Source organism: Rutidosis leptorrhynchoides, chromosome 2 (assembly GCF_046630445.1).
Source record: "Rutidosis leptorrhynchoides isolate AG116_Rl617_1_P2 chromosome 2, CSIRO_AGI_Rlap_v1, whole genome shotgun sequence".
Taxonomy (NCBI): Eukaryota; Viridiplantae; Streptophyta; class Magnoliopsida; order Asterales; family Asteraceae; genus Rutidosis; species Rutidosis leptorrhynchoides.
The window spans coordinates 51,499,586-51,527,257 of record NC_092334.1 but is presented as its reverse complement, the minus strand read 5'-3'; the positions used below and the strand labels follow the sequence as shown (position 1 = coordinate 51,527,257).

At 31.1% G+C, this 27,672-nt stretch overlaps 1 pseudogene; it reads left to right on the top strand.

The window, feature by feature from the left end:
* Positions 1-422: 422 nt before the first annotated feature.
* Positions 423-27,672, top strand: part of LOC139887866 (dicarboxylate transporter 2.1, chloroplastic-like) — a 58,483-nt pseudogene continuing 31,233 nt past the window's right edge.

The following is a 27,672-nucleotide window of genomic DNA, read 5'->3' as shown; positions in this document are numbered from 1 at the left end:
GATGGGGAAGATGATGGAGAAGAAATCATAGAGGAAATCATTGAAGAAGAAGAATCAGAACCCGAGAAGGAGTCTGAGCCCACTTTTGTCTTAGCTCCCTCTCAGAAGAGGAAGGAACCTGAGACACCTATTGTTGAAACCCCTAGTTCCTCCAAGAGACTTAAACACAACTAACTTAGTTATTAAAAAAAAAGTCAAGTGTTTTTCATATAAAAGGCTTTGCCTACTCATCGTTTTCTGTGTAATAAGGATACTTTATCCATTCGTTATTAATAAAAGTCAAGTGTTTGTTTTTAAAAATTTTGTCTTATCTCACCATATCTATATGTGTGTGTTGTGTGATTATTATGAATCATAATTGCAAACTTATATTTATAGCACCATAACTCTTCAATTAATACTTTATTTATGTATTGAAGAAAATGACTAGTGGTGCGCAAACAAATGACAACAACACTATTTCCAACATCACTCTCTCTGCCGAGCAATTTCAGATACTTTTAGCTGCCGCCCAGGGCAACCACAGCAATGGCAACAACGGTCAACTGAATCTCCCCAAAACTTGTTCATACAAGGATTTCTCTAATTGCAAACCTCCAAGCTATAAAGGAACTGAGGGACCGGTTGAACTAACCCGGTGGTTCGAAAAACTTGAGTCTATTTTCAGGATGTGCAATTGTGCCGATGTTGATCGCGTTAAGTTTGCTACAGGATCTTTATCTGGCGGTGCATTGACTTGGTGGACCGCATACTCTCAAACTGTGGGACTTGATGCTGCAAATGCCATCCCATGGACTGTCCTAAAAAGAATGATGACGGACAAGTATTGTCCAAGAAATCAGGTCCAGAAAATGGAAAGTGAGTTCTGGGAACTCAAGGTAAAGGGTACTGACATTGAGGCTTATACCAACCGTTTCTTAGAGTTGGTTACATTGTGCCCTGACATGGTACCTACGGAACATAAGAAGATTGAACGTTATGTTGAAGGTCTGCCTGATGAGATTCAGGGTAATGTGATAGCTGCTGGTAAAGAGACCGTCGATGGTGTGATATTGATGGCTCAAAATTTGGTAATGGCGAAACCTCTTACTAAGTTAACTCATAAGGGGAAGAAGTTTGAATGGTCTGAAGAACAAGAATATGCGTTTAAGATTTTAAAGGAGAAATTGACCACAGCCCCGATTCTATCTTTACCTGAAGGAGACGAGGATTTCATAGTTTATTGTGATGCCTCGAATCAAGGTTTCGGTTGTGTATATACCACACATGACCTGGAGTTAGGAGCTGTGGTATTCGCTTTGAAGATATGGAGACATTACCTTTACGGAATTAAATTCACGGTGTTTACCGATCATAAAAGTCTTCAACATATCTTCGATCAGAAACAACTAAACATGAGGCAACGACGATGGGTTGAACTACTAAACGACTATGATTGTGAGATTAAGTACCATTACGGTAAGGGAAATGTTGTTGCCGATGCTCTCAGTCGAAAGGAGCGTAATAAACCTATTCGAGTCCGAGCTTTGAACATGGTTATTCAGACTAATCTTACAACTCGAATCCGTGAAGCACAACTTGAAGCATTGAAGGAAGAAAATGTTCAACTCGAGGGACTAAAAGGTCTTGAAAAGCAACTTGAACTCAAGGGAAATGGAACACGGTATTTTAATAACCGAATCTGGGTCCCAACCTTTGGAAATCTTCGAGAACTAGTCTTGGATGAAGCACATAAGACTAGGTATTCTATTCACCCAGGCTCTAGTAAAATGTATCATGATGTGAAAGAGTTTTATTGGTGGCCTAATCTGAAATCTGATATTGCTGAGTATGTGAGCAAGTGTCTTACTTGTTTGAAAGTTAAGGCCGAGCATCAAAAGCCGTCTGGTTTACTTCAACAGCCAGATATTCCGCAATGGAAGTGGGAATGTATCACTATGGACTTTATTACTAAATTGCCCAAGACTTCTAGTGGCAATGATACTATTTGGGTCATAGTGGATCGCTTTACTAAATCTGCACACTTTTTACCGATAAAGGAAACTGATAAGATGGAGAAATTGTCACACCTTTACATCAAAGAGATTGTCTCACGATATGGAGTCCCTATTTCTATCATTTCTGATCGCGATAGTCGATTCACTTCTAGATTCTGGAAAACTTTACAATCTGCTCTTGGAACTAAACTCGACATGAGTACCGCTTATCATCCGTAAACTGATGGCCAAACTGAACGAACCATTCAAACATTTGAAGATATGCTTCGTGCTTGTGTTATCGACTTCGGCAAAGGTTGGGACAGACATCTGCCCTTGGCTGAATTTTCTTACAACAACAGTTACTACTCAAGTATTAAGGTTGCACCTTTTGAAGCCTTATACGGACGAAAATGTAGATCACCCCTTTGTTGGGATGAACTAGAGGTCAGACAATTGACTGGTCCTGAAATCATACATGAAACTACCGAAAAGATCGTACAGATTAAGAAACGATTGGAAACTTCCCGCAGCCGACAGAAGAGCTATGCTGATAAACGTCGAAAGGATTTGGAATTCCAAGTTGGTGATAAAGTCATGTTGAAAGTATCCCCTTGGAAAGGCGTCATTCGTTTTGGTAAACGAAGCAAACTAAGTCCGCGTTTTGTTGGACCTTTCAAGATTACTGAGAGAATTGGTCCCGTGGCGTATCGATTAGAACTACCTGCTGAGCTTATTAGAGTACACGACGTATTTCACATCTCGAACCTGAAAAAGTGTCTTGCTGATGACCCACTTGTTATTCCTTTGGATGATCTCCGCATTGATGATAAAATGCACTTCATCGAAGAACCTATTGAAGTTATGGATCGTGAGATTAAACGCTTGAAACAAAGCAACATTCCCATTGTTAAGATCTGTTGGAATTCACGACGTGGCCCCGAGTATACCTGGGAACGTGAAGACCAAATGAAACGGAAATATCCCCACCTCTTCTCAACCGCCGATGCATCCGAGAAGTCTACTTGAAACTTCGGGACGAAGTTTTCTTTAACGGGGAGGTACTATAACAACCCTCACATTTTCATACTTGAATTGACTAATTTTCCTATAGGGTTGTTATCCATACGTAATATATAATTAAATTCGACGTTGATCAAATATTTATTTTTAGTCGACACGTTCTGTTAACTAAAGTTTACACTAATTATATAAAATAACTTTAGTTAATATTAATGCGTATTATATTTAAAACTATATGTAACATAATTATTAATTAAATGATAAGTTATTTTAATCATTATATATATATTTTTAGCTTATAAAAAAAATAAAAATAAAAAGAAATAAGATTTTTTTTATAAATTAAATAATGAGCCCATGAATTTTGACTAAATATTTTCAAAAACAAAAACTTATTAAAAACATTTTTAACATGTTTTTATTATTTTGTCAAAATTGGCACCTTTATTTTATTATTTTTTTTTCTTTTCACCAACCATTTTTTACCTATAAATACATGGCTCCTCATTCATTTTTTCTTGCCAAACACAAAAACTTAAGTTATTCTCTCAAAACCTTGAAGAAAATTTGAGGTACTTTCTATTTTTATTAATTTTTCTTCAATATTGTCATTTATATTTATATTTATTGTATATTCTTTGTAAAATTTGAAATTAATTATGTTTATATGTTATAATTAGTATTATAAGTGTTATGATGCATAAAAATAATTTTGATAATTTATTGAATATTATTTATAATTAAATACGAATTATGTAGTGTTTAAACATAAAAACAATGTAAAATTCGTAATAAATACTTTTAACCAAAAATAAAATATATATAATTTTTTTCTGAGTTTTTAAAACTTATATAGATCTGAAAAAATTATAAAAATAATTACTTGGGTCGAATTGGTATTTATTATATAATTAAATTCTATTATTATGTAATTAGAAGGTAAATTAAGAATAAATATAAATAAATAAAAAATATTTTTTTAATATTTTTCTACAGGTTATTAGTCTGATAGAAACTTATAAAAATTATAAAAATAATTATTTGGGTTTATTTAGTAATTATGTAGAATTAAAATTTTTTTGTGAATACATTAAGGGTAAAAACAAAAATAAATACAAAAATATAATAAAAACATTTTCTTAAATTTTTTTACTAATCTATATGATTAACTAAGACTATAAAAATTATGTATGTAATTTTTAGATATTTAATTTATTATTTAGACATTTTTGAATAATATTCAATTAATAAAACACTATTATTTTTGAATTAATTTAGGTATTTATTTAAAGGTAATTATATTTAATATATATAAGACATACTAAGGTATAATAACTAAATATTAAATAATACTTAGGTTATATTATCACATATATAATTATTAAGTATATTAATAATTCGTTGTGTGTATACACCTAAAGTGAAGGTTAATCAAAGATAATGTATAATTCATGTGAACTTCATCGCTACTCACGGTCGTAAGTGAATGATGTCTAGGTTGCCATTTATGGGTAAGCTTGTGGATCTCGAATGCCATGAATTAGATTCTGGTCAAGAATCCTGGGCCCCCGGTTACATCTGGTCATTCCTGACTTATTTGATAGCAACGAAGTTTGAGTAGAGTTGTACAACATCTTGCTAAAGATTAACCCGAACTTTCTAAAATTGGAAAATTACTATAAGTGGAAACTTTCCATAAATAGTAACCTTCCGAAAATGAAAATTCTTTAGTGAACCATTACTATCAATATAGTACTATATACTATTGTCTGTTAGGCAATGTCTGATCATACATTCTATCTCTAGGTTGAGATCTCGGTCACGTCCTTCCGTTCAATTCTTTCGTGTGCTACTAAGGTGAACTTCATAGCCCCACTTTTTACTGTTTCATAACTATTTTATAACTTTTGGGGTGAGACACATGCTTGCTTTATAACTGTTTTACGCTTAGACACAAGTACTAAATTGTTAACTATGCTGTCATGCTTTGATTCATGCTAAATCGCTACTGTAATATCGTCAATTGCTACGTTTAAATGCAAACTTAATTATTGTGAGAAGGCCTATTGAGAGTAACGTCTCTAACCATTCGACCGTTGGTCTTTGGTTACATAATAATGATTCCACGACACTGACAGTACAAGGTGTCATAGGGTAAATTGTTTAGTAGCGATATTACAAACTGCAGCAACACTTTTAGATTGATATATCTATATTGATCAACTTTAAACTAAATCTTGTGGTCTAAAACTTTGGATATTATTTATAAACCTATGAATTTCACTCAACCTTTTTGGTTGACACTTTAAGCGTGTTTTGTCTCAGGTGATGATTGAGCTAGCTGCTACTTGCTACTTGATGATTGATGTATGCTTTGCTGCTTGCATGGAGTCCATCATTCATATTTATCATTTTGTTTAAGACATTTTCCATTTACTGTACTCTTATGATGTAAAACTTTGAATAATGTTTTCGCTGTTTATTTAATAAATAAAACGTCTCATTTAGAGTCGTTCTCGCTTATACAACTGTGCTATGATATGATTGGTCACAAATACCCGTGGTCCATTTTGGGGGTGTGATAGATAGATCTTGATGATGTAGCGTGAGGGTACGAAATAGTATTATTTTTAATACAAAATACTACAAAATATGACACAAGTTTTATTAATTTACGGATGGGATATACCTAAACCTTGCTACAACACTATAGGCAGTGTACCTAATCGTAGAGTAGTGTAGTTTTTAGTAAGTCCGGTTCGTTCCACAGGGAGCTGGTGATACTTACTATATTTTTAACAACTATATTTATACAAAATATATATAATTATATAAGTAGTAATATTATTATAAAAGGGGGGTTTTACCGTTTAATGACCGGTTTGTCGATTCTATATTTTAAGCGCAAAGATAAATGACGATAATTAAAGTGCGTAAAATAATGACAATAAATAAAATGACAGTAAATAAAATTGCGAGTAATAAAATGACAGTAAATAAAGATACGATGAGAAATACAATAAAAGAATTATACTTATTTAAACTTCCGTAATCATGATGTTTGACGTGTTGATTTTAATTTATTACCATGGGTTAATTGTCCTTTGTCCTGGTTTATTTGATACGTCTATCTGGTTTTTGTCCATAATAGTCCATCGGTCATAAATATAAAGTGCGAGTGTCCTCGTCAAATTACCCTTATACCCGAAGTCAAATATTCCAACTAATTAAGGATTTAAACTGTGACGCAGTTATCACTTCTGTCAACAATTACACCAGTTATCACTGTATGTAATCTACCCCTGTTTTGATTAGATATGAATATTAATTTACCCACTTGATCAGTTTGAATAATCAATTACCCAACCCGAATAATTAATTAAATGATTATAATAGATTCCATATGAACGTCACTAAATAGGACAACCATAATCATTATTAATTATTAGGATAATTAATTTGAAGATAGGTTCGACAGACTCCAATGAGTTGTCACTCAATTAGACAATACCCCCATCTATTAATAGTCAATAGTCCAATTTCCACAAGTGTCGGTCTTTTGCCCAAACCTTAATTATGGTACAAAGCCCAATTACCCAATTTTAGTAATTAGCCCAACATCATGATTACTTCGTTTTAAATAAGCATAATAATAACTTAGCTACGAGACATTAAATTAAAAAGGAAAGACATAACTTACAATGGGTATTAATATCGTAGTATTACACGGGCAGAGTCTTGACTTAAAACCCGTAAATCATTTGTTACAATACTAAACTAAATCATAATTATTAAAATTATAATTAAAATTAAAATTATTTATTTATGTTATATGTTTACAGAGAAGGAAAAGAAAAAGATGTGTTTGAGTTCGTGCATAAACTGCCTTTTTATAGGCATTTGGCCAGATTTTTACTGCCATGCGACTCGCATGGGTTTATGCCTATTTGCCATGCGACTCGCATGGCCACGCTGGACAGCTCACATATCTTTTGTCTTCTTGTTCGTCGACATATTTATTAAATATATATAAAATATAAATAATTTTAATAATTATTTATATATTATATTATATTTATGTGCATAGTAGACTAGATATTTTTGGTCCATTGCGTCGGGCGTTTCTTCTTGGCTCGGGTCCCGGTTCTGGATTTTCGGACGTCCTTTCGTACTATTTTATATCGTGTACTTTGCGTTCCGCAACTTGTACTCTTGTCATTTTTAGACGTTCTTCATCAATAATTTGAACCTTTTTATTTGTATCTTGTATATTTGAGCTTTTTGGACCTTTGTGTCTTTAATTCGTCATTTTCGCCTTTTGTCTTCGCACTTATTTAATATAAACGAATATCACTTGAAAATGGAACAATTGCAACTAAAATCTTGTCTTTCTTGGGGGATTTTGCTATGAAATATATGTTCCTTTTTAGCCTTATCAATATCCCCACACTTGAGCGTTGCTTGTCCTCAAGCAATACAGTCTTGAAATAATATAATACATCACACGAATCACTTCTTTATTCTTCACACTTTGTACATCAGTGATTTTGATAGAGCGGTATAAACAATGATATTAACAATAGAACCATGGTTAAAGGTGGGTGTGTCATCCATAGTTGCCTTGGGTTTAGGTCAACGACACTTGCAATCAAATAGCCGATTTACTTTCGGTTTCCAAAGCAAAGTGCACATTTAAAAGGCGGTTTACAGTCCCACATGACTATAAAAATGTAGATCCTTTAGGAAATTGGATCTTTATGAAAACATTTGATCTTTTAAAAATTCAAGCTAGATTTTACCCTAGACAAGTTTTCTGATTTGACCCACCATCGGTGTTGCAAAATATATTTGTGGATCAATATTTTGGCTAAAAACATTTAGGTTCGTGTAATCCACTGCTATCCCTGTATCGGAAAGCACACATCCAATTTACTTGTTCCGTATATTACCTTTCGGTAAACTACCGTCCGGTTATAAAGGAAAGCGATGAACAAGAAACTGTTAAGGCAATGTCCCATGACATGCAGATGATTATGGTCTTTTGACGTGTCGGATGCTAGTACTATCCTTGGTAGGAGCAATAGTAAAGATCATCCTATGATTTTTCGGTCTGGCACAAGGTCCTGTCTCCGACCATGCTATGCAACCACCGTTCTTACGGTTGACACCCGATTTGGTTCAGGTGACCTAATGAATTCCAGGTGAATTCCTAGGATTTTACGTTCAATGGTGATGAACGCATTGAAAATGGGTTTTCAGAAAACAAATCGGTTTGTATTTTTGATCAAAATATTTTCTCGTTCAAGCTCGAGTTTAGATATCATTGAATTCCATGAGTTTGAATTCTCAATCTTTAAGGTCAATATCAAGGATTGAGTAATATCAGGCTTAAATGCTGATTTTTAATCTTTAAGGAGATTATCCTTTCTGGGGATCTGATTCATTAGTCTTATCAAGCTAATTTGCACGGTGCCCCCCCATTGTACGAGATAAATCCTTCTCATGGTTAGGATAAATCTGACCACATGGCGACCCTGTTTGATGCTGAGGTCCGTGGATTTCCTGCTGATTTTAGAGATGACTTTTCTAGATTTTTCGTCAACCTACAGCTGGTCTGGACAACAACTTCATGACCTAAATCAAGAAGCGCGTGTCTTTTTCGGAAGACTTTACTTCCTTCAAATGATGGAATTGATTCATCGTGTAGATCCATCTTTCTTTCAAAAGTATTATAGTAAATCGGGTAAAACTGATTAGTATCATCCAAAACAAAAGTACCTGCAATAATCTTGTACAAAGATATGTGATAGATAGTTTTTAATTGAATAACTTGGTACATTCTCCCCACACTTAGTTTCTTTCTTTGCCTTTTTATTCTCCTTTATTCCTTTTTAAATGAATTCAAGCGTTTTGGGTTGTTTCTCAATTTATGTCCTCGAGGTAACGATAATTTCGGTATTAACACCTAGTTTTCATCGTTCATAAATATGTATAAACATGATTTTGACTTCATTTAATTGAAAATTTTGAAAATTTTTACTAGAAGTGGGTAGTCAGTATATAAGACTAGGGCTGTTCCTTGTTATCAGAGAGCACTAGATTCTAATACAACTACTGCGTTACTAGTATTTTAGTTGAAAATTTTTCAAATTTTCATGAAATTTGGCAATTAAACTAAGTATAAACCCGAGAGAATTTATAACCCTTCCCCACACTTGAGATCATGCAATGCCCTCATTTGCATGAAATCAGACTATAATTATAAATTCATGAGGGTGATTAGTGTAGAAAAGTGATTAAAAATACCGAGTTTGTAATTACAAAGCTCGTCGAATGATTGATGGCGCCTCATCGTTCATTCCTCCATTTGTTATATAACATTTGTTATTTTGCGTCTTGTCGTCAAAATTGGTACCTTTTGCTGAACTTTAATGACAGTCTTTGAAAGTGCGTTGTTTTACCCTGTTGTGTTCATGATATAAACTACAAACATATATACATATTTTTGAAGTTGGGTATATTTCCCCACGTTCAAAAATTTATAAAATATAATATTTTTTTTTTGGCATACTTTAGATCAATAAAATTAAAAATAATGATAACAAAATTTTTCGCCCCGCTCTCGGGTAAAGCAATTTCGGCTCTATGACCTAGTCTTCAACTCACGACGAATTTTAGAAATCAAAATTTTTTTTTTTAACTTAATGAAATAAAGTAAATTTTGTTTTTAAAATCACACAAAACTTAAATTTAAAAAGCATATTAATTTTTATATAAAACCTACAAAATAAAAAAAAAATTCAGAATGGAGGGAGGAAACTAGTTCTTTAGTGTCTGCTAGCGGAAAAGACCAATCGGGTTCCATTCTCGGAACTACACGAGAACAGAACAACTAACTCTAGATAGCATTTTCTTTTTAGAACATTTGAATCTCCCCACACTTAGGTAGCCGTGGTGTCAAAATTGTGATTAACTTCATCGTTAATTTCTCTTGGTCCATAATCAACTTGCATATCCGTGACTTTTTCTTTAAGCCATTGGTCGGATTCCTGTGTAATATCCACAATTTCAACTAGTTTCTCCTTTTCTTTAGGTGATAGATTGGATACTAACCGGTTACATAACTTAAAGTTCCCCTTGGTTCTAGCATCGCGAATCCGTTTAATAAGTTTCTTCATTGAACTATTAATAACGAGATCATTTAATTTCGTATCAACAACGGGGTTCTTTGTTATCATGTCATCATTAGGTGTTACTTCATTTTCCCCACACTTAGGCGTTTCATTATTATTAAGCACTACCGTTGGAGTTGGTAAAACAACATGGTTGTTACCAATCGTTTTTGCTGGTTCAATGGTTTTGGTTGGTGGAGATTTAGACTTTCGAATCATAAAGGTGATCGATTTGTTACCACTACTAAGTGTCATTCTTCCATTTCCTACATCAAATAACGCCCCGGTGGACGCAAAGAATGGTCGACCTAAAATTAGAGGAATGTTTGGGTCCTCTTCTATGTCAATGACAATGAATTCGACTAGAAAGGTTAAATTACCTACTTGAATGGGTAGGTTGTTAGCAATTCCAACTGGGTGCTTAATGGTTTGATCAAAGAGTCGAACACTCATATCCGTTGGACTTAACTTACCTACACCTAATCTCTTATATAAGGAAAGAGGCATAACACTTACACTTGCACCTAAATCTGCTAGTGCATCATACATGACACAATCACTAAGTAGACAAGGAACAATAAATTCACCCGGATCACCTACCCTAGGTGGAGGTTTTGGTGGAACTGTCTTCACCGGGTTTATATTTACGGCTTTTGTTTCTTGCACTTTCTTATTCTTTTTCTTCTTCTTCTTTCCAGAGGTATCACAATCTTTATTACCTATCACTTGCTCATACTCAACTCCTTTTCTTGGAAACGGGATGGGTGGTTTGTATGGTGCCACCATTGGCTTTACATACTCGGGTGGTGGTGGTGTAACTTCTTCATTGTTACTCTCATCTAAAACCTTCCCATCTTCTGGTGCTGGTTTTTCAGAATTCGTTGAAACCATATTAACATTCTCATTCCGAGGATTTACTTCAGTATTACTCGGTAGCTTTCCTTGTTCCCTCTCACTCATCATGCTAGCAAGAGTACCTACATGTTTTTCTAGATTCAAAATGGAAGCTTGTTGAGTTCTTAATGACTGATCAAATCTCTCGTTCGTTTGGGTTTGAGATGTAATGAATTGTGTTTGAGATTCAATCAGCTTTGCCATCATTTCTTCTAGATTTGGCTTTTTCTCTTCGGGTTGTTGTGGTGGTTTATACAAGCTAGGTCTTTGTTGATTGAAAGTGTTGTTTTGAGTCGGTTGGTTATTCGGACCTTGTTGGTTATACCAGTTATTTTCGGGTCCTTTTGGATTGTAAAGAATGTTTTGATTTCGATTTAAGTTTAGCCTTGGTGGTTGATAATTATTTTGATAATTATTTCCCGGCCTTTGGTTCATATAGGAAACATTCTCTCGTTGTTCCATCGTTGGTTCAATGTGACAATCTTTTAATAAGTGTGGTCCACCGCATTGCTCACAACTGATTCGTATTGCGTGAATATCTTTATTCATCTTTTCCATTCGTCTTTCGAAAGCATCTATTTTTGCGGAAACGGAATCAAAGTCATGGCTAGAATCGGCTCTAGCCACTTTAGATGAACGAAAAATATCTTTTTCTTGGTGCCACTCATGCGAGTGGGAGGCTGTATTATCAATAATTTTGTAAGCTTCAGTTGCGGTTTTCTTCATGATGGAACCACCAGCTGTTATGTCGATGTCTTTTCGTGTAGCAACGTTGACACCTTGGTAGAATATTTTTACTATTTGGTAAGTGTCTAAACCGTGTTGAGGACATCCTCTCAACATCCTTCCGAATTTTGTCCACGCCTCATATAATGTTTCATTTGGCTTTTGCGCGAACGTAACAATTTCTCCTTGAAGTCTCACGGCTTTAGATGCCGGAAAGAATTGTTTAAGAAATTTTTCAACTAAAACATCCCATGTGTCAATCGCCCCTTCAGGTAACGATTCTAACCAATCTTTGGCTTCTCCCTTTAAAGTCCAGGGAAACAACATGAGATAGATCTGCTCATCTTCCACTTCTCGGATTTTGAATAGTGTACAAATTCTTTTAAACGTACGAAGGTGTTCGTTAGGATCTTCATTCGGTGCACCACTGAATTGGCATTGGTTAGTTACCATGTGTAGAATTTGTCCTTTTATTTCATAATCTGGCGCATTAACTTCTGGCTTAATAATGGCGTGACCTTGGCCCGTGCGTGTGGCTCTCATTCGATCTTCCATACTTAGAGGTTCCGTTACTTCCATAATTGAATTTGTTGAATACGAATCACTAGAGGACTCTGATTTAACGGTTTGTGGTTCAGGAGGAATAATTAGTGGTTCAGGATCTTGGAATTGTCCTTGAATATGCTCCGGGTTCTTAATTGTGAAGTCGGGTTCAAAAGATGGATTATCGGAAATTTGAGTTGGAGTTCTTGTTCGACTAGATGACGATTCTAAAGAAAAATCAACGGCGACAATATTTGCTAGATGTCTTGATCGAGTTACAGGTGGTGAACGTATGAAAGGTGGTGAACGTTTTGCTCGGTGCATTCACTGAATATCCTATTAGTTTTTAAAAAGGAAAGAAAAATTATAATAAGTTATCCAATTAATAGACTTTTCTGATTTTGCCCACGTTTCGAATAGCCAAAAGATGCAGCAGAGGGGCAGGATTCGTTTGGTCTCAATATAATTGAGGACTGTTTGGCTCCAATAACCCGGTCCACGTACAAATCCAACTATTACTACGAACCAGAAAATTTTGATGTCTATCAATTTAACCACTTAAAATAAATTTTCGTAATTTTAAGAAATTTAGAGAAGAAGTAGAAAAAAATCTAAGTCCTAAAAACTAGAATGGCGAGAAATAAGAGAGAAAAAGATTGCGCGTCGAAAAGTGTCGAAAAATGAAAAAGACGAAGAGTGGTTTGTAAACACGCGGTTAATCCAACCTTATAACTATCTTAAAATTAAAGCTACAAATGGAGATCACTAATTGGAATTGTAATTGATACATAGGTAAAAGGCGTCGAAAAATACGAAATAAGAAAATAGCACGAAAAATGGCGTCGCAAAATTTTAAGGCACCTAAATCTTAGTCTAAAGAAAAAGCACTTAAGGGATTTTACGGCAAAACTAAAAATTCTAGAAGTAAAAATAACTATGGCAAAACTAAACTTAATACTAAAAGTTGCGAATATAGTCTAAAAATCTAAAGGTAATAAAACTAAAAAAAAATTTTTTTTTTTATAGACAAAATCTTAAAAATATATTTTTTTATAATTTTTTTTTTTTTTATGTTTTTTTTTTTTTATTTTACGTTTTTTTTTTTTTTTTTTTTTTTTTTGCAAATATAAATTAAAAATATAGCGTTTTAGTGCTCCCCGGCAGCGGCGCCAAAAACTTGATGATGTAGCGTGAGGGTACGAAATAGTATTATTTTTAATACAAAATACTACAAAATATGACACAAGTTTTATTAATTTACGGATGGGATATACCTAAACCTTGCTACAACACTATAGGCAGTGTACCTAATCGTAGAGTAGTGTAGTTTTTAGTAAGTCCGGTTCGTTCCACAGGGAGCTGGTGATACTTACTATATTTTTAACAACTATATTTATACAAAATATATATAATTATATAAGTAGTAATATTATTATAAAAGGGGGGTTTTACCGTTTAATGACCGGTTTGTCGATTCTATATTTTAAGCGCAAAGATAAATGACGATAATTAAAGTGCGTAAAATAATGACAATAAATAAAATGACAGTAAATAAAATTGCGAGTAATAAAATGACAGTAAATAAAGATACGATGAGAAATACAATAAAAGAATTATACTTATTTAAACTTCCGTAATCATGATGTTTGACGTGTTGATTTTAATTTATTACCATGGGTTAATTGTCCTTTGTCCTGGTTTATTTGATACGTCTATCTGGTTTTTGTCCATAATAGTCCATCGGTCATAAATATAAAGTGCGAGTGTCCTCGTCAAATTACCCTTATACCCGAAGTCAAATATTCCAACTAATTAAGGATTTAAACTGTGACGCAGTTATCACTTCTGTCAACAATTACACCAGTTATCACTGTATGTAATCTACCCCTATTTTGATTAGATATGAATATTAATTTACCCACTTGATCAGTTTGAATAATCAATTACCCAACCCGAATAATTAATTAAATGATTATAATAGATTCCATATGAACGTCACTAAATAGGACAACCATAATCATTATTAATTATTAGGATAATTAATTTGAAGATAGGTTCGACAGACTCCAATGAGTTGTCACTCAATTAGACAATACCCCCCATCTATTAATAGTCAATAGTCCAATTTCCACAAGTGTCGGTCTTTTGCCCAAACCTTAATTATGGTACAAAGCCCAATTACCCAATTTTAGTAATTAGCCCAACATCATGATTACTTCGTTTTAAATAAGCATAATAATAACTTAGCTACGAGACATTAAATTAAAAAGGAAAGACATAACTTACAGTGGGTATTAATATCGTAGTATTACACGGGCAGAGTCTTGACTTAAAACCCGTAAATCATTTGTTACAATACTAAACTAAATCATAATTATTAAAATTATAATTAAAATTATAATTATTTATTTATGTTATATGTTTACAGAGAAGGAAAAGAAAAAGATGTGTTTGAGTTCGTGCATAAACTGCCTTTTTATAGGCATTTGGCTAGATTTTTACTGCCATGCGACTCGCATGGGTTTATGCCTATTTGCCATGCGACTCGCATGGCCACGCTGGACAGCTCACATATCTTTTGTCTTCTTGTTCGTCGACATATTTATTAAATATATATAAAATATAAATAATTTTAATAATTATTTATATATTATATTATATTTATGTGCATAGTAGACTAGATATTTTTGGTCCATTGCGTCGGGCGTTTCTTCTTGGCTCGGGTCCCGGTTCCGGATTTTCGGACGTCCTTTCGTACTATTTTATATCGTGTACTTTGCGTTCCGCAACTTGTACTCTTGTCATTTTTAGACGTTCTTCATCAATAATTTGAACCTTTTTATTTGTATCTTGTATATTTGAGCTTTTTGGACCTTTGTGTCTTTAATTCGTCGTTTTCGCCTTTTGTCTTCGCACTTATTTAATATAAACGAATATCACTTGAAAATGGAACAATTGCAACTAAAATCTTGTCTTTCTTGGGGGATTTTGCTATGAAATATATGTTCCTTTTTAGCCTTATCAATCTATTGGGCCGAACAAACTGTGATGCCCCGTCCTAATCCATCCGGACGAAGTCCATATCGATTTTAAACGATTCACAACAGTTGATTACATCGCGAGGTACTTGACCTCTATATGATACATTTTACAAACATTGCATTCGTTTTTGAAAAGACAATCTTTCATTACATCGAAAGTTGACAACATGCATACCATTTCGTAATATAACTTACTATAATTGACTTAATGATAATCTTGATGAACTCAACGACTCGAATGCAACGTCTTTTGAAATATGTCATGAATGACTCCAAGTAATATCTCTAAGATAAGCAAATGTATAGCGGAAGATTTCTTTCGTACCTGAGATTAAACATGCTTTACAATGTCAACCAAAAGGTTGGTGAGTTCATTAGTTTAACATAAATAATCAATTCATATTTTTAATAGACCACAAGATTTCACATTTCCATTTCTCATAAACATACGTCCCATACATAGAGACAAAAATATCATTCATATGGATTGAACACCTGGTAATCGACATTCACAAAATGCATATAAGAATATCCCCATCATTCCGGGATCCTCCTTCGGACATGATATAAATTTCGAAGTACTAAAGCATCCGGTACTTTGGATGGGGCTTGTTGGGCCCGATAGATCTATCTTTAGGATTCGCGTCAATTAGGGTGTCTGTTCCCTAATTCTTAGATTACCAGACTTAATAAAAAGGGGCATATTCGATTTCGATCATTCAACCATATAATGTAGTTTCAATTACTTGTGTCTATTTTGTAAAACGGTTATAAAAACAGCGCATGTATTCTCAGTCCCAAAAATATAAAGAGTAAAAGGGAGCAAATGAAACTCACCATACTGTATTTTGTAGTAAAAATACATATGACAATATTTGAATAACTGAACAATGCAGGGTTGGCCTCGGATTCACGAACCTATATCATGTATATATATATTAACACATATAATTGTAATTGAACAAGGTTGTACACACACACACACATATATATATATATATATATATATATATATATATATATATATATATATATATATATATATATATATATATATATATATATATATATATATATATATATATATATATATATATATATATATATATATATATATATGTTATTAAATAAATTGTAACTTATTTATTTTTATATGTATATAATGTGTTGAATTCAATATTTTTATATGTGTTTATTATTACTTATAATATCTTAAAATATTTTTATACACTATATGTAATTTAGTTATTATTACAGTTAATAATATTTCATATAAAAATATAGTATGTAATATATACTTTTTACATATAAATCTCTTTTGTTTGTAAAATTAATATTGTTAATACTATTAAGATAAAGATATTAATATAATTAAGTTATGTATATTAAATATATCTTTATATGAAGATCATTTGTTTGTGAAACTGTTAATTAGGTTAATATTAATTTTAATAATAATACTGATCTTTTATAATGATAAAAGTGATACTAATAATGTAAAAAAAAATATATAATGATGTTACTAATGATAATAATACTGAATTTATATTAATATTGGGAAAAATGATAATGGTTATAATATTAGTAGTTATGTTAATAATAATAATAATACTAATAGTTTTTAAAATACTATAAATTCTAATATTCGTGATAAGTTTTTATTTCTTTCATAATACTAATAATAATAGTTCTATTACTTAAGGATAATAATAATCATAACAATAATGATAATATTAATAGTAGTAATAATAGTTATATTAGTAATCTTTATTTTCATAATAACAATTTTGATTACTAATACTAGTACTAACAATAACAATAACCAAAATAATAATAATATTAATAATAATAATAATACTAAAGATGATAATAATAATAATAATAATAATAATAGTAAAAATAATTAAGTTACTACCTTTAAAAGAAACCAGCAAAAGAATAAGGAAAGCCCTTGCCCGGGCTCGAACCCTCGACCTCTCGCTCCCCCGACTAACATCTTAACCATTGCTCTGTGTCCGTTTTTCTGTTATTATAGGAAACCTATTTATATTTATTCCTGTTATTTGAGTTATCCTCATCTTCTTCATAATAAAAGTCGATCAGAAAATTTCCCAAATCAAAAGGAGAGTTAATGTTTGTATTATATTGCTAAATTAAAACAGAATCGTTTTGTGATCGATTGAAATTAACAAAGAAAGAAAAAAAAATAAAAGGCAGTAGCAGTAGCTTCGACTTCATGAACACAACTCAAACTTTGATATCGATTTTTAGACAGTTTTGGATCACGATATCTAAATGAAAAAGATTCTAAATCCTTATTATAAACTTTTTGTAAAATCAATTTAAACTGAAACATCATAAGGAATACGAATTTGCTATGAACATAATCGTTTGACTTTTGACAATCAAACTTTGACTCGAAAATTGAAGCTTGATAGGAAGAATTGAAACTGGAAATTTCACAGATAGTTTGAATGTACGATTCCTAACACAATGACATTTTTACATTTTGCAATATGATTTGATTTCGAGATTTGGCAAAAAATGGAAGTGATACAGAGGTAGCGAGCAGAGAAAAAAAAATAAAAATAAAATATCTGTTTCTCCTCCTTCTGTTATCAGTGTTTGATATACATGTAGTACGATTGATTGCGAGATAAAACAATATAATTTGATAAATTTTGTATTGTAATTAGGGTAGACAAGATGTACAAAAAAAATATTCAATCAGGAAAACAATATCGCCTTTATCTGCTTCTTTTGTTGTTATTGTGATTATTTGAAATCAATTATTATTAGATTTTAGCCATAAAACAAACCTCCAGTACAGTTGATTAGTACGTAAAGCAGATTAAGATCCTAAAGTAGATTATATGATTTTTTTTATACAAATAAAAATAATAATTAATAATTAATACTTATGATTATATTAATAATAATATAAATTCTAACACTAATAATATTAATAATTAGAAATAATCCTAATAATAAGAGTAATAATAATAATAGGTCATAAAAATAATAATTTTTGTGAAATTTGGTAATAATAATATTATTAATGATATTAATAATAATAATAATAATACAACCATTTATACTTATCTAATTTCATATATGTATATATATATATATTTTATATAATAATAATAATGATACAAATATTAATATTAATGAAAGTAATGATAATAATATTAATATAGTATTTACACTTAAACATATAATTAAATTTAATATGTTACCATTTATTAATTATATCATATTTACCAATAATATAATATATTGAATCTTTAGTATTTATTTACTATTTATATTTTAACTTGTAATTAAATATATTATTGTTACAATTTATTAATCACGTAATATTTAATAATTATATACTACATACATGTATTTACATATTTATTTACACACAATTGTTCGTGAATCGTCAGGATTAGTCAAAGGTCAAATGTATACACGAACGCAGTTCAAAGTTTTTGAGATTTAGTTTAACATACTTTGCTTATCGTATCGGAAACATATAAAGATTAAGTTTAATTTTGGTCAGAAATTCCCGGGTCATCACAGTAGCTACCCGTTAAAGAAATTTCGTCCCCGAAATTTGATAGAAGTCGTCATGGATAACAATAAAAAGGTTTTTATGACAAAATGAGTTGATAAATAGAGTTTTATCATCATTGAGTAAATGGATAGAACCATTTGATTTTATGAAGAGTACGGGTGGAGCTATCACCAAAAAGTGAAATGAGTAGGTATAGATTCGTCATATCTTTTGACATAGATAGGATTGATTCCCAAGTTCAAGAGATTTGGAGAAAATCTTCGTAATAGGATTTAATTCTTTGGTAATCAAGGAGATTAAGATCCGCTTTAAATGCGATCATCTGTTTTGATTTCTCTGTCGGATAGTTCATTATAAATCAATTCCTTTCGTTTCCTTACAACTCACACTTTTTATTCTTCCTTCTTCAAATCATACTTTGAAGCATTCGTCAATATGCTCCATCCAGTATTGATTCTCGATATACTTCTAACTTCCATATCTGTCATTCTTCTCTTTCATCTACCATCGGAGGATTTTATTTACTTCTATTATTATCTTGGACTTATAGTGTTGTTAATCTTCCCGTGTCTTTACGTTGCAATACGTATTGATATACACGGTTTGTAATTTCTGGGTTGTTGTTGGGTTTTATATCTTCCCTTATATTTCGAATCTCTTTGCCTTTTTATTCTCCTCTCGATCTCTGGTAAAGTGAGTAATGGTCCAGAATTTGTAAGTATGAATTTCGGAATGAACATAGTTAATGTTCTAAGAAGGAAATTATACTGGTATGAACTTGATTTGTCAAATTACCAGAATATCCGGAAAGATAGAACTATCAAGGACATATGTTCTTAATATGCTTGGAGATTGGATAGAATGTAAGAGTCGTGTAAATGGCACATGATGACGGTATGTTCTGTGAATCATCACGTTCCATTAGAAACTCAGCATGACTTACTGTAATATAATCACGTTTATCAAGTGTCATTATATTATACTAACTCATGCATCAGTTTCCAACACTACTTCAATAACATTCATATTTTAAGCTCGAAAGTTTACAGAATATAGAAACTAACAGTTTCTATATGATGTAACACTGATATCAGGAAGAGATTAATAATTTCAGATAAGAATAGTTATGAAAATATCTTCAGAAATATGGAGGATATTTATAATGAAAGATCTAAGAGTTATGAAAATATCGTATCTTGCTAGGCGCACATAACTCTTACAGGTACGTATCTTTTGCCCTATCTATTTCGTTTTTTTATGAGCACTTCTGGCCGGAGGTCCTTTTTGGAAGCAATCTCTTTTGCTCTAGAGTAGAGGGAGGGATGACCTTATCTAAGCGCGGGTTCTATACTCGCGGGTGGAGTAGCGACTTCCTTCTAATCTAGGGTACGAGGAATGATTGTCTACACCCACCTCTCCCATACCCCACTTTTGTGGGATTAGGTATTGTTGTTGTTGTTGTTGTATTTATAATGAAAAATACGATAATATCTCGGAATATCTAAGATCAGAGGATGATAGAAACTATTGTCTGCAAAGGTTTAGAGTAAGGAGCAAGATATTCACTAAAGACTTTAGCAGACATTGAATCATTTTTTTATTTTTTTTTTTAAAGTCAAACTTATTCTTTGTGATTTGTCCACGGCTTTCTTCATAGTTTCGCATATTCTGCTTTTCAGTACTAAATTTTCTATTGAATGTTTCCAATATAATGATACATAGGAAGCACGAAGAGGTATATAATTTCGGACGAGAATATTTATGAAAATATCCTCAGAAATATCGAAGATATTGATGATGATATTTTGGAATTTCTAAGTTCGATGGTTGATGGAGAAAGATTTTCCGCAAGATTTTAACATGACTTCGGAGCAAAATATTCTCTAAAGATTTCCACGGATCCAGAATTATCTGGATTATTTGAATATAGGGTATGGTCCTTGTATTTGTCCTTGGTCTCCTTCATGGTTAACTTTATCCGTTTTCCAGTTCCAACGTTTCTGAGCCTTTCCAACATTCAGAGTATCGATTCGTAAACTGGGTGCCTTTTCAAAATTTCATAATTGAAGATCGTAATCCTAAAAGATAATTGTTATATGTATACATATAACTATTGATGTAGAAATGTTACGAGATTCGAAATACTGATTGCTGATTCCCGGTAATTGGCATGACAATTATTGTTACTGGGTATAGATGAATACAAGATGGGGTTTCAATGAATATAATGATTTTTCAGAAAGTCTAAATTCATTGAAGTTGCTGGTAATTTTACTGCTAATGTGGTGAAATATAAACGGTTCTCCGGTAACGATGACGACAGGCAAACTTATATATCGAGGTTATAATAAGGCTAATTCGAATGGAAGTTGAAGTTGATTTGCTGAAGCTGTGATAAAATTGGCTAATTTGAAAAAGAGTTGCAATGTTATTTTGGGTAATAACAATGCCAAAGGAGTTAACACAGACACGTGTTAAACCCTTACTTAGGGTCTAGGAGTTTTCAGGTGCATAACTATATGCGTTAATATTTTCTTCCATAGATGATGTGCGGTTGGTTCATCCTCTCGATTGAGGTGTTTTTAAGAATCATGAAAGGTTTGAATCACAGATTGTAATCGTCAAGATACAAATGAGGTTTAAGATGAAATCAAGTGGCAAACTTGAAGTATTGTTTAGTTTTATATGTTATAATCAATATTTTAATTCATTTTAATTGTCCACTGTTGGTAGTCCTCAGTTGATTAATCCACAGTTAGCTAGGAACAGTTAGCTAGGATTTTGTTAGCGTGGATTCTTAACAAAATTTCTCATAGTTAATTTGTTTGTTTCTAACAAATTTTATTCCGTCAAATGTTTTCTTCATTATGCCACTTGTTGGATTCTGATAGGTTAAAATCCAAATATGAAATTGAACTTGGATGAAAATAGTTGTTCTTTGGTGAACGGATACATATATGTGTGAGTTTGAGTAGTGTTGTTAATGACTGCTGAATCTGAATTGAAGAATGTACAGTGTAACTTATTAATGTGAAAACTTAAGTATTCCTCGGGTATTACCTACCCGTTAAAATATTTTCATCATTAACAGTTTGTACGAAAGAATTTTCAATCACAATCTTTATGAAAATATATATACAAATATATTTTATTCAGATGTAATCATGGATTTAATGAGTCAATATAATATTAGACTCATTTGATTTTTGATTTGAGCTAGAATAAGTAATCTCTAAAACTATTAGGATCCACATATTCTTTGCAGAATATTGATGAAGTTATGGATCAATACCTCATCGTTAATTATTATGATCCACATATTCTTCACAGAATATTAATGAAGTTATGGTTCAATACTTCATTGTTAATTGCTGTTGGTACTCCTTGGTGTCCATGGTGCGTATGATGTTGATGTTCGTGGAACAGATTGTGATGTTGAGATGTGGGATGCGGATATTGTTGTTGGTGGTATTGTTGGTGCCGGTAATGTTGCTGAAGCTGGTACATTTTGCACCATACTTTTCAAGGCTACAACTCGTGCGCGAAGCTCGTTGGCTTATTACTCCGGAATGATTGTCGGTAGGAACAAGTGAATGAATAAAGTTTAGAATATGAGATATGATATGTTCGTGGCAAGATATTCGGGAAATGAGAGTGAAAGTGGTGTTTCTAATAGGTTCACTGGTAAGTGTTTCAGGTTCTTCGTCAAAAGGTGAATTTGGTTGGTGGAAAGGATCGCCTTCTTCTCGTCTCCATTGATTAGGTCGACTACGAATCCATCAGATGAATTGGGGATGGATGATTGGTTGCTTCATTCTGGGGACGTTGTTTCCGGAGCTTAGATGACTATCCATTCGGAATAACTGTCGGGATAATTATCGGAATACTTGTCGGAATCTGAGGGACTCGAACTGGTTGAGGGATTCATCTCGTACGATCAGATGAATTATTTTCAATAAGGAATAGATTATAGGATGTAGATTAGTACCCTGCAATACATAGTTTACATATGCATATGTAGTACTAAAATCCTATAAGTTACGGAGGAATCTACGGAAGCTGTCAGGCGAAGGTAACAATAACAGATACGCTAAGATATGAATTTATCTATACACTGTCTATGCAACAGAAGCAGTAAGACGTGTCTAGAATGTAAGTATGATAAGCGAATGATTTCTGACACGAAATGATAAGCAAAACTTTTGACATGCAGACACGGTCGAAGTCCAGACTCACTAAAGCATCCTAACGACTATCAGTTAGACACACTAATGCAAGACCTGGTTCGCTAAGACCACCGCTCTGATACCAACTGTGATGCCCCGTCCTAATCCATTCGGACGAAGTCCATATCGATTATAAACGATTCACAACAGTTGATTACATCGCGAGGTACTTGACCTCTATATGATACATTTTACAAACATTGCATTCGTTTTTGAAAAGACAATCTTTCATTACATCGAAAGTTGACAACATGCATACCATTTCGTAATATATCTTACTATAATTGACTTAATGATAATCTTGATGAACTCAACGACTCGAATGCAACGTCTTTTGAAATATGTCATGAATGACCCCAAGTAATATCTCTAAGATAAGCAAATGTATAGCGGAAGATTTCTTTCGTACCTGAGATTAAACATGCTTTAAAATGTCAACCAAAAGGTTGGTGAGTTCATTAGTTTAACATAAATAATCAATTCATATTTTTAATAGACCACAAGATTTCACATTTCCATTTCTCATAAACATACGTCCCATACATAGAGACAAAAATATCATTCATATGGATTGAACACCTGGTAATCGACATTCACAAAATGCATATAAGAATATCCCCATCATTCCGGGATCCTCCTTCGGACATGATATAAATTTCGAAGTACTAAAGCATCCGGTACTTTGGATGGGGCTTGTTGGGCCCGATAGATCTATCTTTAGGATTCGCGTCAATTAGGGTGTCTGTTCCCTAATTCTTAGATTACCAGACTTAATAAAAAGGGGCATATTCGATTTCGATCATTCAACCATATAATGTAGTTTCAATTACTTGTGTCTATTTTGTAAAACGGTTATAAAAACAGCGCATGTATTCTCAGTCCCAAAAATATAAAGAGTAAAAGGGAGCAAATGAAACTCACCATACTGTATTTTGTAGTAAAAATACATATGACAATATTTGAATAACTGAACAATGCAGGGTTGGCCTCGGATTCACGAACCTATATCATGTATATATATATTAACACATATAATTGTAATTGAACAAGGTTGTACATATATATATATATATATATATATATATATATATATATATATATATATATATATATATATATATATATATGTTATTAAATAAATTGTAACTTATTTATTTTTATATGTATATAATGTGTTGAATTCAATATTTTTATATGTGTTTATTATTACTTATAATATCTTAAAATATTTTTATACACTATATGTAATTTAGTTATTATTACAGTTAATAATATTTCATATAAAAATATAGTATGTAATATATACTTTTTACATATAAATCTCTTTTGTTTGTAAAATTAATATTGTTAATACTATTAAGATAAAGATATTAATATAATTAAGTTATGTATATTAAATATATCTTTATATGAAGATCATTTGTTTGTGAAACTGTTAATTAGGTTAATATTAATTTTAATAATAATACTGATCTTTTATAATGATAAAAGTGATACTAATAATGTAAAAAAAAAATATATAATGATGTTACTAATGATAATAATACTGAATTTATATTAATATTGGGAAAAATGATAATGGTTATAATATTAGTAGTTATGTTAATAATAATAATACTAATAGTTTTTAAAATACTACAAATTCTAATATTCGTGATAAGTTTTTATTTCTTTCATAATACTAATAATAATAGTTCTATTAGTTAAGGATAATAATAATCATAACAATAATGATAATATTAATAGTAATAATAATAGTTATATTAGTAATCTTTATTTTCATAATAACAATTTTGATTACTAATACTAGTACTAACAATAACAATAACCAAAATAATAATAATATTAATAATAATAATAATAATAATAATAATAATAATACTAAAGATGATAATAATAATAATAATAATAGTAAAAATAATTAAGTTACTACCTTTAAAAGAAACCAGCAAAAGAATAAGGAAAGCCCCTGCCCGGGCTCGAACCCTCGACCTCTCGCTCCCCCGACTAACACCTTAACCATTGCTCTGTGTCCGTTTTTCTGTTATTATTGGAAACCTATTTATATTTATTCCTGTTATTTGAGTTATCCTCATCTTCTTCATAATAAAAGTCGATCAGAAAATTTCCCAAATCAAAAGGAGAGTTAATGTTTGTATTATATTGCTAAATTGAAACAAAATCGTTTTGTGATCGATTGAAATTAACAAAGAAAGAAAAAAAAATAAAAGGCAGTAGCAGTAGCTTCGACTTCATGAACACAACTCAAACTTTGATATCGATTTTTAGACAGTTTTGGATCACGATATCTAAATGAAAAAGATGCTAAATCCTTATTAAAAACTTTCTGTAAAATCAATTTAAACTGAAACATCATAAGGAATACGAATTTGCTATGAACATAATCGTTTGACTTTTGACAATCAAACTTTGACTCGAAAATTGAAGCTTGATAGGAAGAATTGAAACTGGAAATTTCACAGATAGTTTGAATGTACGATTCCTAACACAATGGCATTTTTACATTTTGCAATATGATTTGATTTCGAGATTTGGCAAAAAATGGAAGTGATACAGAGGTAGCGAGCAGAGAAAAAAAAATAAAAATAAAATATCTGTTTCTCCTCCTTCTGTTATCAGTGTTTGATATACATGTAGTACGATTGATTGCGAGATAAAACAATATAATTTGATAAATTTTGTATTGTAATTAGGGTAGACAAGAAGTACAAAAAAAATATTCAATCAGGAAAACAATATCGCCTTTATCTGCTTCTTTTGTTGTTATTGTGATTATTTGAAATCAATTATTATTAGATTTTAGCCATAAAACAAACCTCCAGTACAGTTGATTAGTACGTAAAGCAGATTAAGATCCTAAAGTAGATTATATGATTTTTTATACAAATAATAATAATAATAATAATAATTAATAATTAATACTTATGATTATATTAATAATAATATAAATTCTAACACTAATAATATTAATAATTAGCAATAATCCTAATAATAAGAGTAATAATAATAATAGGTCATAAAAATAATAATTTTTGTGAAATTTGGTAATAATAATTTTATTAATGATATTAATAATAATAATAATACAACCATTTATACTTATCTAATTTCATATATGTATATATATATATATATATTTTATATAATAATAATAATGATACAAATATTAATATTAATGAAAGTAATGATAATAATATTAATACAGTATTTACACTTAAACATATAATTAAATTTAATATGTTACCATTTATTAATTATATCATATTTACCAATAATATAATATATTGAATCTTTAGTATTTATTTACTATTTATATTTTAACTTGTAATTAAATATATTATTGTTACAATTTATTAATCATGTAATATTTAATAATTATATACTACATACATGTATTTACATATTTATTTACACACAATTGTTCGTGAATCGTCAGGATTAGTCAAAGGTCAAATGTATACACGAACGCAGTTCAAAGTTTTTGAGATTTAGTTTAACATACTTTGCTTATCGTATCGAAAACATATAAAGATTAAATTTAATTTTGGTCGGAAATTCCCGGGTCATCACAGTACCTACCCGTTAAAGAAATTTTGTCACGACCCGGAAAATTTCGACTAATTTTAAACCAAACTCTCGATACAATTTTATATTTCTAACACGATAAGCAAAGTCTGTTAGGTGGAGTCTCAAAATTTTGAACTGTTTCATATATTCAATTGACCTTCGGCTACTCTTGACGATTCACGAACCATTAATTGTAAATAGATATGTGTGTATGGTTATATAAATAATAATTGGAAGTATTATTTAAAATATTAAATGTTAATGTTATTAAAATGTAATAAAATAAAAATAAGATATTATAATAATTATTATTTAAAATATATCTCTAAATATATATAATGTGTGTTAAAAATAAATATTAAATAATTGTAATACTCGTTTGATGTTTCGATCGATATTAAACCAGTTTAATACGAACTTATATGATTTTTAAAATAAACGGTGATCTGAAAATAAGTTATATAAATTTCAGGCTTATTAAAAATGTATTTAAGAGCTATTTGTTAAATTTTAAAATATTTTACCCAGGACCGAGAGCGGACAGTTGATTTAATCTTTATTTAATAATTAAGGATAAATTTTATACCATGAAAGACTGAAATAAATAAATGAACTTAATTTTAAGATCTGGGATTTTTCTGAATTAAATTTATCCGTAACCGTTTAGCGATGGACGCGATATATCACTCCGTGAAAACCAGTACAAATGAACAAAATATCTGAGTGATTGATAAATTACTGTGAATAATTGAATTATATATTACTGTGTTTACTTTTTGGTACCACTATCTCATATACAATTACATATTCGATTACATCACCCATATCTTTTCATTTAAACTCATTCGGAAATTTGGTGAATGTTACTGTTGTTAGTTGATTTCTTACCCACTATCTTTTCATTATATAAATATAATTTAC